This window comes from Aotus nancymaae, unplaced genomic scaffold, assembly GCF_030222135.1.
Source record: "Aotus nancymaae isolate 86718 unplaced genomic scaffold, 86718_ANA_hifiasm-v0.15.2.pri h1tg000036l, whole genome shotgun sequence".
NCBI lineage: Eukaryota > Metazoa > Chordata > Mammalia > Primates > Aotidae > Aotus > Aotus nancymaae.
Genome location: NW_026988450.1, coordinates 20,975,721 through 20,989,630, shown reverse-complemented (window position 1 = coordinate 20,989,630; position 13,910 = coordinate 20,975,721). Strand labels below are relative to the sequence as shown.

At 35.7% G+C, this 13,910-nt stretch overlaps 1 protein-coding gene across 5 annotated transcripts in view; it reads right to left on the bottom strand.

Moving 5' to 3' along the window:
• Nucleotides 1-13,910, bottom strand: part of XKR9 (XK related 9) — a 54,054-nt gene that overhangs the window by 27,032 nt on the left and 13,112 nt on the right. The window contains exon 1 of one of the 5 annotated variants that reach the window (XM_012463640.2): nucleotides 8,145-8,213. The exons of the other annotated variants lie outside the window; for them this stretch is intronic. The gene's annotated coding sequence lies outside the window, so the exon portion shown is untranslated. Of the gene's footprint in view, nucleotides 1-8,144; nucleotides 8,214-13,910 lie in introns of those variants that run through there. 5 annotated transcript variants of the gene reach the window in all.

The window sequence follows — 13,910 nt, the reverse complement described above, 5'->3', positions numbered from 1 at the left end:
ATCCTTTCCCCATTGCTTGTTTTTGTCAGGTATGTCAAAGATCAGATGGTTATAGATATGTTGTGTTGCCTCCGAGTCCTCTGTTCTGTTCCATTGGTCTATATCTCTGTTTTGATACCAATACCATGCTGTTTTGATTACTGTAGCCTTGTAGTATAGTTTGAAGTCCGGTAGTGTGATGCCTCCCGCTTTGTTCTTTTTGCTTAGAATTGACTTGGCTATGCGGGCTCTCTTTTGGTTCCATATGAAGTTTAAGGTGGTTTTTTCCAGTTCTGTGAAGAAGGTCATTGGTAGCTTGATAGGGATAGCGTTGAATCTGTAAGTTACTTTGGGCAGTAATCTTATATTCTTTATAACATATATGTTAATACACATAATAATTTGGAAAAAGGAATATGTGTTTTAAGTACACAATTTTTCCACAAACTCTATTACAGATTTTTTGTAAATATCTCACAGTGGCTTTATTGGGATTGAGACCCTGTAAACTTTTATTATATGTTTGATGTGCCATTTGTGTGTTAGGCCTATTAAGTATATGTAAACTCATTTCATCTTTGCAATAATTATGTGAGATAAGTAGATATCATTCCATTTCACACTAAAGCTGAGAAAGATAAAGTGATTTGCTGAAAGTTACACAGATAGTAAGGGGCAGACACAGGGTCCAAACCCAGATCTTATAATTTCTAGTCTTAACCACTACTTTCTGAAAGATAAACTGCAATTTTCTGTTTATGCAATTGATCTAAACTACAACACAGATATAGTCCCTTAAGAGAATGTCAAGGTTGAAGATGAGATTGAATCTTCCTTTAGAAAGATTCAATTACTCGATACCTACAAGGTGCTAGGCTCTTTGACCATTACCATCCCAGAAAATATATAAAACCTTAAAGACTCTTGAAATATCCCTGCTCAGTCTCTTCTTTCGAAAGAATTTTAAAGTGAACACAAGTTATCATCCTATAGATAAAATCAATAACAAAAAAAAAATTGAAACATTTATTTAGAAGAAATCTGAGGCTAGCAAAAAGGCAACCAGGATTCTACCCCAAAGCTTATCAAAACTCTTCATCTATGTCTCAGTTTCCACATATAAAAAATAAAGGCAGTGATATATTCACTGTTTCAACCTGTTCTTTCTGCCAATGTTTCCCATTTCAGTAAATGGTAATAACACTCAACTATATTGCTCAGACCAAAAATGTAGGAATAATTCCAACTCCTCTTTTTTCATGTGCTATAAAAATTCCTCAGCAAGTTCGCTTGGCTCTTGCTTCTAACTTCAAATATATCCATAATCTAAACAATTCTTACCACTTCCACTACTATCACCCCTGTTTAAGCAGCCAACTCTTTACTCTGGATTATTTCAACAGCCTCATAATTGGCCACTGATTCTACTCTTGCTCCCATATAACCTATTCCCTACACAGAATTCAAATTAAACATTTTAAACATAATTCAGATGTCACTCCTCATTGGGGTACAAAATGTTCCAGTGATTTCTATCAAACTTAGAATGAAATCCGAAGTCCTTACCATATGTTACAAGGCCCTCCATGATCTACCACCTACACATGCTACCACAACAACTACCTTTCTATCTCATTTCTCTCACACTTCCAGTATGGCCTCTTTGCTGTTTTTCTCAACTTAAAGGCTTTTGTCTTTGCTAATCCCTCTGTTTGGAACCCTTCTAAACTCCAAACATTTTCAGTTTGCTCCTTAACTTTATTCAGGTCTCTACTCAAATATTACTTATAGACACCTTCCAGACCATACTATCTAAAGTAGTACTCTCTATCATATTCTATCTCTTTACTCCATATTATTTTTCTTCGAAGTTATTATTGATAAAGTATTATCACTACCTGACACATTATTTATTTTGGTTTATTATCTTTACCTTCTCACAAGAATGTAATCTACATGAAAGGACAGATTTATTTTGTTCATTACTATATCCTAAGCAACTAGAACAGTATCTGGTACATAATAGGTGCTCAAGAAATATTTACTGAAGTAATAAATGAAAGCTCATGACATTTTTTTCCATAAGATAAATAGATGGTAGCTATGAAAGGACTTTGGAAAGCTGAAAGTAAAACACAAATGTAAGATTTTTCCATTGTAAACGATAAATATATAAATATGCAAGGATTCTTCATCTGGCAAAAAGAAGCATATTTTTACCATCACAGTTCTGGATTAACATGATCTATTATACTCAATGTGGGTTAGATGCCAGGGTAGGGAAGAATGTCAACAAAAATGATGAAGGCATGCTCTCTACCCTCAATGACCTTGCAACCCAATGGGAGGGTCAAGCCTGTAAACTACTAGCTGCAGTATAAGGCAGAAAAAAAAATAGTCATTCATTAGAAAGGCAAATGTTGAGCTGTGAACGTACTGAAGAAAAAAGTGATTAATAATGCCTAGGATTTATAAGCAAGATTTATAAGAAAAGTTGTGTTTTAGCCTTTTCTGAGCATCTGGCATAGTAGAGAGTAAGTGATTCCTATTCTTGAAGTGGTTTATAATCCAGTAGGGTAGACACTATTGAAAAGCTTGAGAAATTCACAAGTATAAACAGATACATACCTAGAGCATAATTATTACACACAGCAGAATTGAGAGAGGTAGCAGAGCAAAGTAGTTAAGAATGCAGACTCTAATAATGTCAGAATGCCCTGGTTCAAATTCTGGCTCCACTACTTCCTTGTTTAATCTCTCTGTGCTTCAGTTTCCTCATCTGGAAAACAGGGCTAGTCATCATACCTGCCTCACTGGGTTGATGTGAGAATTAAACGAGTTAACATTTGTAAAAGGCTTAGACCAGGACCTGGCACATGTTAAGTGTCTGTTAAAAACAAAACAGATAGTGCTGCTTACAAATGTACACATTCATGTGTCTTTAGGTAGAAATATTTTCTAATTCTGCAACAATTAATGGCAAATCTACACTAAGTTCTGCTTATCTGAGGGTATTTCATGGAAAAGGGGATATGATTTTTTAACCAATAGGACACTCTTTCACTTCTATGAAACAAATAAATAGGCCAAAATAAAAAATAGAGAGGGCTTTCTTAACATAGTGTATTCCCATATTTTTATCCCTATATCTTCTTTTATTTGAAATTTTAAAAAAACCAGCTTCCAATAATGATGAATTACATCATATCAGCCTAATTCCCCCACTGATTACAAATATAAATTCCAGACAAAACATATAAGAAAACAAGGGAGAAAAGAGCAACAAAAGTAAGATTGGTGAACATGAAGACAGGTACAATAGATCAAATGTCTGTGTTACCCCAAAATTCACATGCTGAAACCTAATCCCCAATGTGACATTGAGGTGGAGAACCTTTGGAAGATAATAAAATGAATGGCATTAGTGCACTTATAAAAGAGGCCCTAGAGAGCTGCCTTGCCCATCCACCATGTGAGAACACCATGAGAAGGCACCACCTATGAACCAGAAATCAGATCTTCACCAGACACCAAATCTTCCAGCACCTTGCTCTTGGATTTCCCAGCCGCCAGAACTGAGAAATAAATTTTTGTTGTCTAAAACCTGTTACAGCCACCTCACTAGACTAACACTAAGAGCCTTAAGACTTCACTAGGCTAAGATTAAGGATCAACGGAAATCACCCAAACTAAGGCACACAAGGGAAAAATTTAGGAGAACAAAATGAACAGAACAACAATAACAGGTAAAATTAAAGTCCTAGAAGAAAAGAGAGGGGGCATTAAAAAATCCTTGACAAAATATTAACCCAAAACATTTGCTACATTTGATCAAAACCAGTAACATAGACTTAAAAAGCTCAACGAACCCAAGCAAAATAAATACCCAAAACATCATACACAGGCACATCTTACTCAAATTGCTGAAAATCAAATATAAAAAGAAAGCATGAAAAATAGAGAAAAAAAGACATATTCCTCACAGGGAAATAATGAGAATGTTGGCTGACTTCTCATCAGAAACAACAAAAGCCAGAAAACAACCATATCAATAATTACACTAAATGTAAGTGGATTAAACACTCCAATTAAAAGAGATTATCAAACTGGATTTTTAAAAAGCAAGATATAACTTCATGTGATTTGCAAGAGACTCTCTTTAAACATAAACACTCAGATAGTTTGAAAGGAAATCACCAAATAAAAATCTGATATGGCTATATCAATATCCCAGACAAAACAGACTTGAACTCAAGGAATACTACCAGAGATAAAGAGAATTATCATGTCATAATAATATAAGAATAAATTCATCATTAATAATAACATTTTTAAATCTGTATGCACCTAATAACAGAACTTTAAGATTAACAAAGCAAAAACTGTCAAAGGTAAAGGGAGAAAAAGATAAATCCATATTCTCAGTTGAGAATTTTATCACCTGACTCTCAGTAATTGAAAGGAAAAGGAGACCTTAAAAAAATCAGTAAGAATATAGATAATTTAGCATTATCTGCCTAATTGATCTAATTGATATTTATAGAACATTACATTCAATAACTAAAAATTAGAAATTATTTTCAAACGCACATGAAATAGTCATGAAGTTAGACTACATGCTGGGCTATAAAAACAAGTCTTAATAAATGTAAAAAGACTGTAATCCTATGAAGTATGTTGTTATAATAAATTTAAGTGAGAAATCAATAACCAACATGTTTTTTAAAACCCCAAAGATTTGGAGATTGAGGTAAAATTTATCCTAAGGTTTTATAAATATAGAACTCTAATAAATTTGAACGTGACTACATGATCTCTCTCTAAGGAGTTTTAAAATGAAAAATAGGTAAGAAAGAGAGTTTAACTATTTAATGCACATTTAACTCCATAGAAGGGCCTAAGAATCTGTGGAAGTTTTTAATATAATTTAAACTATTTTGTATGTATTAAAAAGAACAAAAGTCATTTCCATATTTTAAATAACCCAAATGCCTTTCATATAGCTATCAAAAGAAAACTCTGCTTTGGCAAAGAAAGGTTTTTATCACAAATCACACATAAAATTGAAATGCAAAACTGTCATTTAATTTATATTCTGGAAAATGAAACATTCTACTCCACAGACCCCTGAGCAGTAATAGCATACATAGTAGCAACAGGTACACATAACTAATAAGTAATTCATGTTGATATTCCTTGACTTTCATCTACCAACATGAATTCAATTTTTCTATTCCTTAGAGAAATCCAAAATTCAGCAAATCTCAGGTTTTTGAATACTAAACCTGGACAAATCTTTGGTTAATTTGGCCTATTTTTATAAACGTTTCTAATTTTTGCTTATTTATCACTATCAGTATTTTGCCACTTCCTGAACTAAAAATATACAAAGAGAAAGGAAAAGGGTGAGGTTGTGAAGTGGCCAAGATGATTTGACTAGAAGCAGCTAGTGTGCCTGGTTCTTACAAAGAGAAACAGAGGGGTGAGTAAATACACCTTCAACTGAAACATTCAGGTACTCACATTGGAATTAATCAAGGAAACAACCTGACCCAGAGAACAAAGAAAAACAAGGCAGGACAACAGCCACCTGGGAACAACACAGAGCCAGGGGATTCTCCACAACCTAAGGAAGCGGTGAGTGAATGGGCAACCTGGAGAAACCATGCTTCTCCCACAGATATTTGCAACCCGCAGGTCAGGAGATCTTGTGAACCCACTCTACCAGGGCCTTCGGTCTTTAGTCTGACAGACAGAGCTACATAGAGTCTCAGCAGAGCAGGCATTCAGGCATCCATGGAGACCCTGGAGGCTTAGATATTTGGGCTTTCCAGCAAAAGTAGCTGCAGCTGTGGCAAAGTAGGAGGTTAGACCTGTACATAACCCCTAGAAAAGAGGCTGAATCTAGAGGGCTGAACAGCACCAGCCCATTGCACCTCCCTAAGAAGGCACTCCTGGGAGGAGAGATGGGCTGCCATCTTTGCTAGTCAGGCACCTTAGTCATTCTAGCCTTCAGGCTTTGGAGAGTCTGAGTACACCCAGGGTAGAAGGAATTCCCACAGCACAGCACAGCACAGCCACTCTACCAAAACAGGACAGACTACTGCTTTAAGCAGGTACCTGATCCCATTCTTTTTCACTGGGCAGGACCTCCCAACCAGGGCCTCCGGCCACCCCCATCCAAGCTTTCCAGCCAACAGAGATCTGAATTCCCCCTGGGACAGTGCTCCCAGAGGGAGTTGCAGGCCACTATCTTTGTTGTTTGGGCGACTTAGCCATTACAACTTTGGGCTTCAGAGTGTCTGAGGTGACTAGCGGCTGAAGTGGACCCCCAGCACAACGCAGCTGCTCTACTAAAATGTGGCCAGACTGCTTTTTTTAAGTGGGTCCCAATCCTGTTCCTCCTCACTGGGTGGGACCTCATATCCAGGGTCTGCAGCCACTTCCTACAGGTGTCTTTAAGCTGGCAACAGTTCCATACCTCCCTGGGACACAAGCACATGTCTGTTTATTGCAGCACTGTTCACAATGGAAAAGTCTTGGAACCAACCCAAATGCCCATCAATGACAGACTGGATAAAGAAAATGTGGCACATATACACCATGGAATACTATGTGGCCATAAAAAAGGATGAGTTCATGTCCTTTGCAGGGACATGGATGAATCTGGAAACCGTCATTCTCAGCAAACTGACACAAGAACAGAAAACCAAACACCTCATGTTCTCATTCATAAATGGGTGTTAAATAATGAGAACACACAGACACAGGGAGGGGGACATCACATACCAGGGCCTGGGGGGTGGGGGGCTAGGGAAGGAATAGCAGGGGATGGGAGGATTGGGGAGGGATAGCATTAGGAGAAATACCTAATGTAGATGATGGGGTGATAGATGCAGCAAACCACCACTACAGTACGTGCATACCTATGTACAAACCTGCATGATCTGCACATGTACCCCAGAACTTAAAGTATAATAAATAGATAAATAAATAACAAATAATAATAATAACAATAAAATAAAACCACCCCCATAATCTAATCACCTCCCTCCCTCGACATTTGGGAATTATAATTTGAGATGAGATTTGGGTGGGGACATGGAGCCAAACCACTACATTCATAAAGCAAGTTCTTAGAGACCTACAAAGAGACATAGACTCCCACACAATAATAGTGGGAGACTTCAACACTCCATTGACAGTATTAGACAGATCATCAAGGCAGAAAGTTAACAAAGATATTTAGGGCCTAAACTCTGCATTGGACCAAATGGATCTGATAGACCTTTACAGAAGTCTCCACCCCAAAACAACAGAATATACATTCTTCTCATTGCCATATGTTACATACTGTAAAATTGACCACATAATTGGACATAAAACAATCTTCAACAAATGTAAAAAAAAACTGAAATCAGACCAAACACACTCTTGGACCACAGTGCAATAAAAATAGAAGTCAACACAATGAAACCCACTCAAAACCATACAATTACATGGAAGTTAAACAACATGCTCCTGAATGACTTTTGAGTAAATAATGAAATTAAGGCAGAAATCAAGAAGTTCTTTGAAAACAGTGAGAACAAAGATAAAACATACTTAGAATCTCTGAGGCACAGCTAAGATAGCGTTAAGAGGGAAATTCATAGTGCTAAATGCCTATGTCAAAAAGTTAAAAGGATCTTAACAACCTAACTTTACAACTGAAAGAATTAGAGAAGCAACAACCAATCAACCCCAAAACTAGCAGAAGATGAGAAATAATAAAAATCAAAGCTGAACTGAAGGAAACCAAGACACAAAAAAAAAATTCAAAAGATCAATCTAGGAAATGATTTTTTGAAAAAAATATTAAAATACATAGGCCACTAGCTAGACTAATTAAGAAGAAAAAAAAAGAAGACCCAAATAAACACTAGTAAAACTGACAAAGGGAATGTTACTCCTGATCCCACAGAAATAAAAACAACCATCAGAAACTACTACAAACACCTCTACACACACAAACTAGAATACCTAGAAGAGATTAATAAATTCCTGGACACATACACTCTCCCAAGACTGAGCCAGGAAGAAACTGATTCCCTGAACTGATCAATGATGAGCTCTGATATGGAATCAGTAATAAACAGCCTACCAACCAAAAAAAAGCCCAGGACCTGATCGGTTAACAGCTAAAGTCCACCAGATGTACAAAAAAGAACTGGTACCATTCATTACCACAGAAATTATTCCAAGAAAATGAGAAGGGACTTCTCCCCAGTTCATTCTATGAGGCCAGCATCATCTTGATACCAAAACCTGGCAGAGACAAAACAAAAAAAAGAAAATTTCAGGCCAATATCCTTGATAAACATCAATGCAAAAATCCTCAACAAAATACTTGCAAACTGAATTCAGCAGCACATCAAAAAGCTAATCTACCATGATCAAGCAGGCTTCATTCCTGGGATGTAAGGTTGGTTCAACATATTAAAATCTATAAATGTGATTCATCACATAAACAGAACTAAAGACAAAAACCACACGATCATCTCAACAGATGTGAAAAAGCCCTTTGACAAAACTGAACATTCTTCCATGTTAAAAACTCTCAATTACCTAGGTATTGAAGGAACATACCTCAAAACAGTAAGAGCCATCTATGACACATAGCCAACATCATACTGAATGGGCAAAAGCTGGAAGCATTCCCCTTGAAAACTGACACAAGACAAGGATACCCTCTCTCACCACTTTTATTCAACATAGTATTAGAAGTCCTAGCCAGATCCATCAGTCAAGAGAAAAAATAAATAAAGGACATCCAAATAATAAGAGAGGAAGTCAAACTATCTCTGTTTACAGATGGCATGGCTCTATATCTAAAAACCCCACAGTCTTGGCCCAAAAGCTCCTTTAGCTGATAAACAACTTCAGCAAAGGTGCAGGATACAAAATCAATGTACAAAAATAATTAGCATTCCTATGCATCAACAACAACCAAACTGAGAGCCAAATAAGAAAAGTAATTCCATTCACAGTTGCCACAAAAAAAAAAATAAAAAATACCCAGAAATACAGCTAACCAGGGAGGTGAAAAATATCTACAATGAGAATTACAAAACACTGCTCAAAGAAATCAGAGAAGACACAGCAAATGGAAAAGCATCCCATCATCATAAATAGGAAGAATCAGTATCATTAAAATGGGTATACTGCCCAAAGCAATTTACAAATTCAATGCTCTACCTGTTAAATTACCAATGACATTCTTCATAAAAGTAGAAAAAATTATTTTAAAATTTATATGGAACCAAAAAACGAGCCTGAATAGTCAAGGCAATCCTAAGCAAAAGCACAAAGCTGGAGGCATCATGTTACCCAACTCCAAACTATACTACAGGACTATAGTGGTAATGATACAAAAACAGACACACAGACCGATGGAACAGAATAAGGAGCCCCAAAATACAGCCACATACCTTTGACTATCTGATCTTTGACAAAGCTGACAAAAACAAGCAATGGGGAAAAAATTCCCCATTCAATAAATGGTGCTAGGATAACTGACTAGCCATAGCAGAAGATTGAGGTTGGACCTCTTTCTTACACCATATACAAAAACCAACTGATTACAGATTAAAGACTTAAATGTAAAACCCAAAACTGTAAAATACTCTGGAAGTCAATCTAGGCAATACTATCCTGGATCTAGAAACAGGCAAAGATTTCACAATGAAGACACCAAATGCAATTGCAACAAAAGCAAAATTGACAAATGGGATCTAATTAAACTTAAAAGCTTCTGCATAGCAAAAGAAACTATCAACAGAGTAAACAAACAACTTACAAAACGGGAGAAAGTATTTGCAAACTATGCCAGCTGACACAGGTCTAATACCCAGTTTTTATAAGGAACTTAAACAACTTTACAAAAGAAAAACAAACAATGCCATTAAAAAGTGGGCAAAGGATATGAACAGACACTTCTCAAAAGAAGACAACAAGCTTATAACAAAAAGCTCAATACCACTGACCATTAGAGAAATGCAAATCAAAACTGCAATGAGATACCATCTCACACCAGTCAGAATGGCTACTACTAAAAAGCCAAAATATAACAGATGCTAACATGCCCAGAATAAACAATATGCTCAGACATTTTCCTAATTGAAAAATATATATATATATATAACAGATGCTGGCGAGGCTGCAGAGCAAAGGGAACCCTTATACACTGTTGGTGGGAGTGTAAATTAGTTCAACCATTGTGGAAAGCAGTACGGCAATTCCTCAGAGAGTTAAAAGAACTACCATTTGACCCAGCAATTCCATTACTGGGTATATACCCAGAGGAATATAAAGCATTCTACCATAAAGACACATGCACACAAGTGTTCACAGCAGCAGTATAGAATAGCAAAGACATAGAATCACCTAAATACCTGTCAATAACAGACTGGATAAAGAAAATGTGGTACATACACACTATGGAATATTACGCAGCCTAAAAAAAAAAAAAAAAAAAAAAAAACAAGATCATGTCTTTTGCCAGAACATGGAAAGGGTAAGAGGCTATCATCCTTAGTAAACTAACATGGGAACAGAAAACCAAATACTGCATGTTCTCATTTACAAGTAGGAGCTAAGTTTTAAGAAGTTATGAACACAAAGGGAACAACAGACACTGGCATCTACTTGAGGGAGAGGGTGGAAGGAGGGAGGGGAACAAAAAAGATAACTATTTGGAACTGAGCTTAATACCTGAGTGATGCAATAATATGTATAACAAAGCCCTGTGGCACATGTTTATCTATGTAACAAACCTCACATGTACCCCTAAACCTAAAATACAAATTCTTAAAAAGAGAAAAGAAAATCAAAAACAAAAAGTGGAAAGTGTTTATCTACCTTGCATCCTCCACGAATGCCCAACCTAATTCAATTTTCTTTTTCTTCTTTTTTAAATAGGCAAAATATTTAAATAATTAAAAAATTAGAAAGTTATAATGAGAAAACTCTATCATACTCCTATAACCCACTTTTATCCTCCCTATGACCACAAGAATTCAGTTATTAGTTTCATGTGTACCCATCTAGAGTTTCTTCATGCAGATACAAACAAAGATAAGTATATATTCATTTTCACCATCTTTTGTTACACAGATTGTAACATACTATATCTCCTATCTGCACCTTGTCTTTTCACTCAAAAATAAATCCTGGATATCTTATCATTCTTTATGATAGTTATGTAGTATGCCATTGCATAGTATATTACAAACTCTATCAAACTAAAACTGTTTTCAATATTTTTCTATTACAAACAATGCTACACTTTAAAATTGTGTGCATATGTCAGTTTACATGTATGCAAGTACGATAAATTTCTAGAATAAGCAGCTCTTGTGCTAAATATACATATTTGCAATATGGTCAAGCTACTTTCCACAGAAATTATACTAATCCATACTCTGATGAACAAGGTATGAAAGTATCTGTTTTCCCATACTTTACTAAGAGAGCATATTGTCATTTAGATTTTTGTCAATCTAGTAAGTGAGGAATAATATCTCAATGTAGTTTTAATTGGAATTTTTCATGAATGAGGCTTAGCATCTTTTATACAATTTAAGACCCATTTATATTTCCTTTTCTATGAATGACCCTTATTCTTTTCCCACTTTTCTATTGGGTAGATAGTCTAACTTTTTGACTTCCAGAAACTCTTTAAATATCAGAGGACTAGCCTTTTGTCTGTTATAAGTTACAATTCTTTTTCCCTATTAATGTTGTTTTTCTTTGGTTATGCTTTTGTTGTGTATTTTGGGATTTTTGATTTTGTTTATTAGCATGCATTTATTATAGTCAAACCGACAATTGTTATAGCTTCTGGATTTTGAGTCATGGTTACAAAGGCTTTCCCCATTTCAAAGTTATAAAGGAATTCTCCTGTGTTTTCTTTTATAGTATTTTATATTAAATATTTGATTCATTGGAAATTTATCCTGCTATCTAGTATCCTACCTAGAAGTATAACATGTTATCTTAAAGTATCCCAACTTTATAAGTTAATAAAACTTTTACTGTTCTCATGCTGCATATTCTGGCTATTGCTTCCTTTCTTTTCTAGTCAATTTCAAAAAAAAAAAAAAAAAAAATCTGTGGTCTGTCCATTCATATGGCATACAGAGAAAAACTCATTTACCACCCTTGTAATTTGGATGGGTGATGGGAAGAACTCTTGCAGATTATCCTTTCGAACTTTCTCCTGGCTTGGAAGAATTAGAACCTATATTTTGTCACATCAAAAACTGTGACATGACAAAGACACAAACAATATTTCACATTTCTCCCAGTGTCTACCGCTGTGTTTCTACTAATATACTTCTGAAGATTTCACCATCACTTCCACAGAACGAAGATTTCACCTCCACTGAAGAGACCTCTTTTCCAGATCATGTGCCATGGTAGGGCATAGCCTAAGCCTGACCTTTGGGTGAAAACTATTATCGTCAATTAAAATTTACATATTTTGTTTCCTTCTAAATAGCTACCCAGTTTCCCCAACACTTATAACAACTAAACACAAAATCAGTAAAACTGTACAATATCTGAATGACACTATCAACTACACTCACTAAATTTCATTTATAGAATATTAGAACAATTGCAGAAACACATATGTTTCAAGTGTACATGAAACATTCATAAAGATGGACCACATGTTAGACAATAAAATAAGTCTGAATAAATTTCTAAAGATTGAAATCATAAGAGTATGTTATCTGAACACAAAATAATTAAATTAAAAATCAACATTAAAAATATCTACAAAAGACCCAAATATTTCAAAAAACATTTAATAGTCTAACCCTTTAGTAAAAGACAAAATCACCAGGAAGCTAAAAAATATTTTGAACTAGACTGGGCACAGTGGCTCATCCTTGTAATTCCAGCACTTTGGGAGGTCAAGGCAGGAAGATCACTGGAGGCCAAGAGTTCGAAGGCAACATACTGAGACCCCATCTGTATAAAAAAATTAAAAATTAGCTGGCCCTGATAGCACATGCCTGTAATGCTAGCAATTTAGGTGGCTGAGATGGGAGGATTACCTGAGCCCAGGGGTTCAAGGTTATAATGAGCTATAATGATCCTGTCTCTATGAAAAGAAAAGAAAAAAGGAAGGGAAGGGGAGGGGAGGGGAGGGGAGGGAACAGGAGGGGAGGGAACAGGAGGGGAGGGGAGGGGAGGGGAGAGGAGGGGAAGGGAGGGGAGGGGAGAAGAGGGGAGGGAAGGGAGAGAAATCCTGTCATTTTCATTTGCAACAACATGGATGAAACTAGAGAACATTATGTTAAGTGAAAAGAACCAGGCCACACACAGAAAGACAAATTTCACGTTTTCACTCATATAAGGGAGCTAAAAACTAAAACAAACTTATGGAGATAGAGAGTAGAATAATAGTTACCAGAGTCTGAGAAGGGTAGCAGGGAGTCAGGTAGAAGTGGGGATGGTTAATGGGTGCAAAAATTTGGTTAGAATAAATAGGCTCTAGCATTTGATAACTCAACAGAGAGACTAAAGTCAACGATAATTTACTGTATATTTTTAAACAACTAAGAGTGAAATTGGAATGTTCCTAACACAAAAGAAAATAATAAATACTTGAGGTAATAAATATCCCAATTACACTTAGGTGATTATCACACATTATGTATGTCTGAATCAAAACATCACACGTACTCCATAAATATATATACCTATTATGTACCCATAATAATTAAAACTGAAATTTTTTTTTAAAAGAAGCCAAAGAGGAAAAAACACCAAAAGGAGTAAAGGTAAAAATTACATTCAATTCCTCCTCAGAAACCATTCAAGCAAGAAGAAAATGGATTTGAGAGGCCAAAGGAAACACATCACTTGAGCCTCGGAGTTTA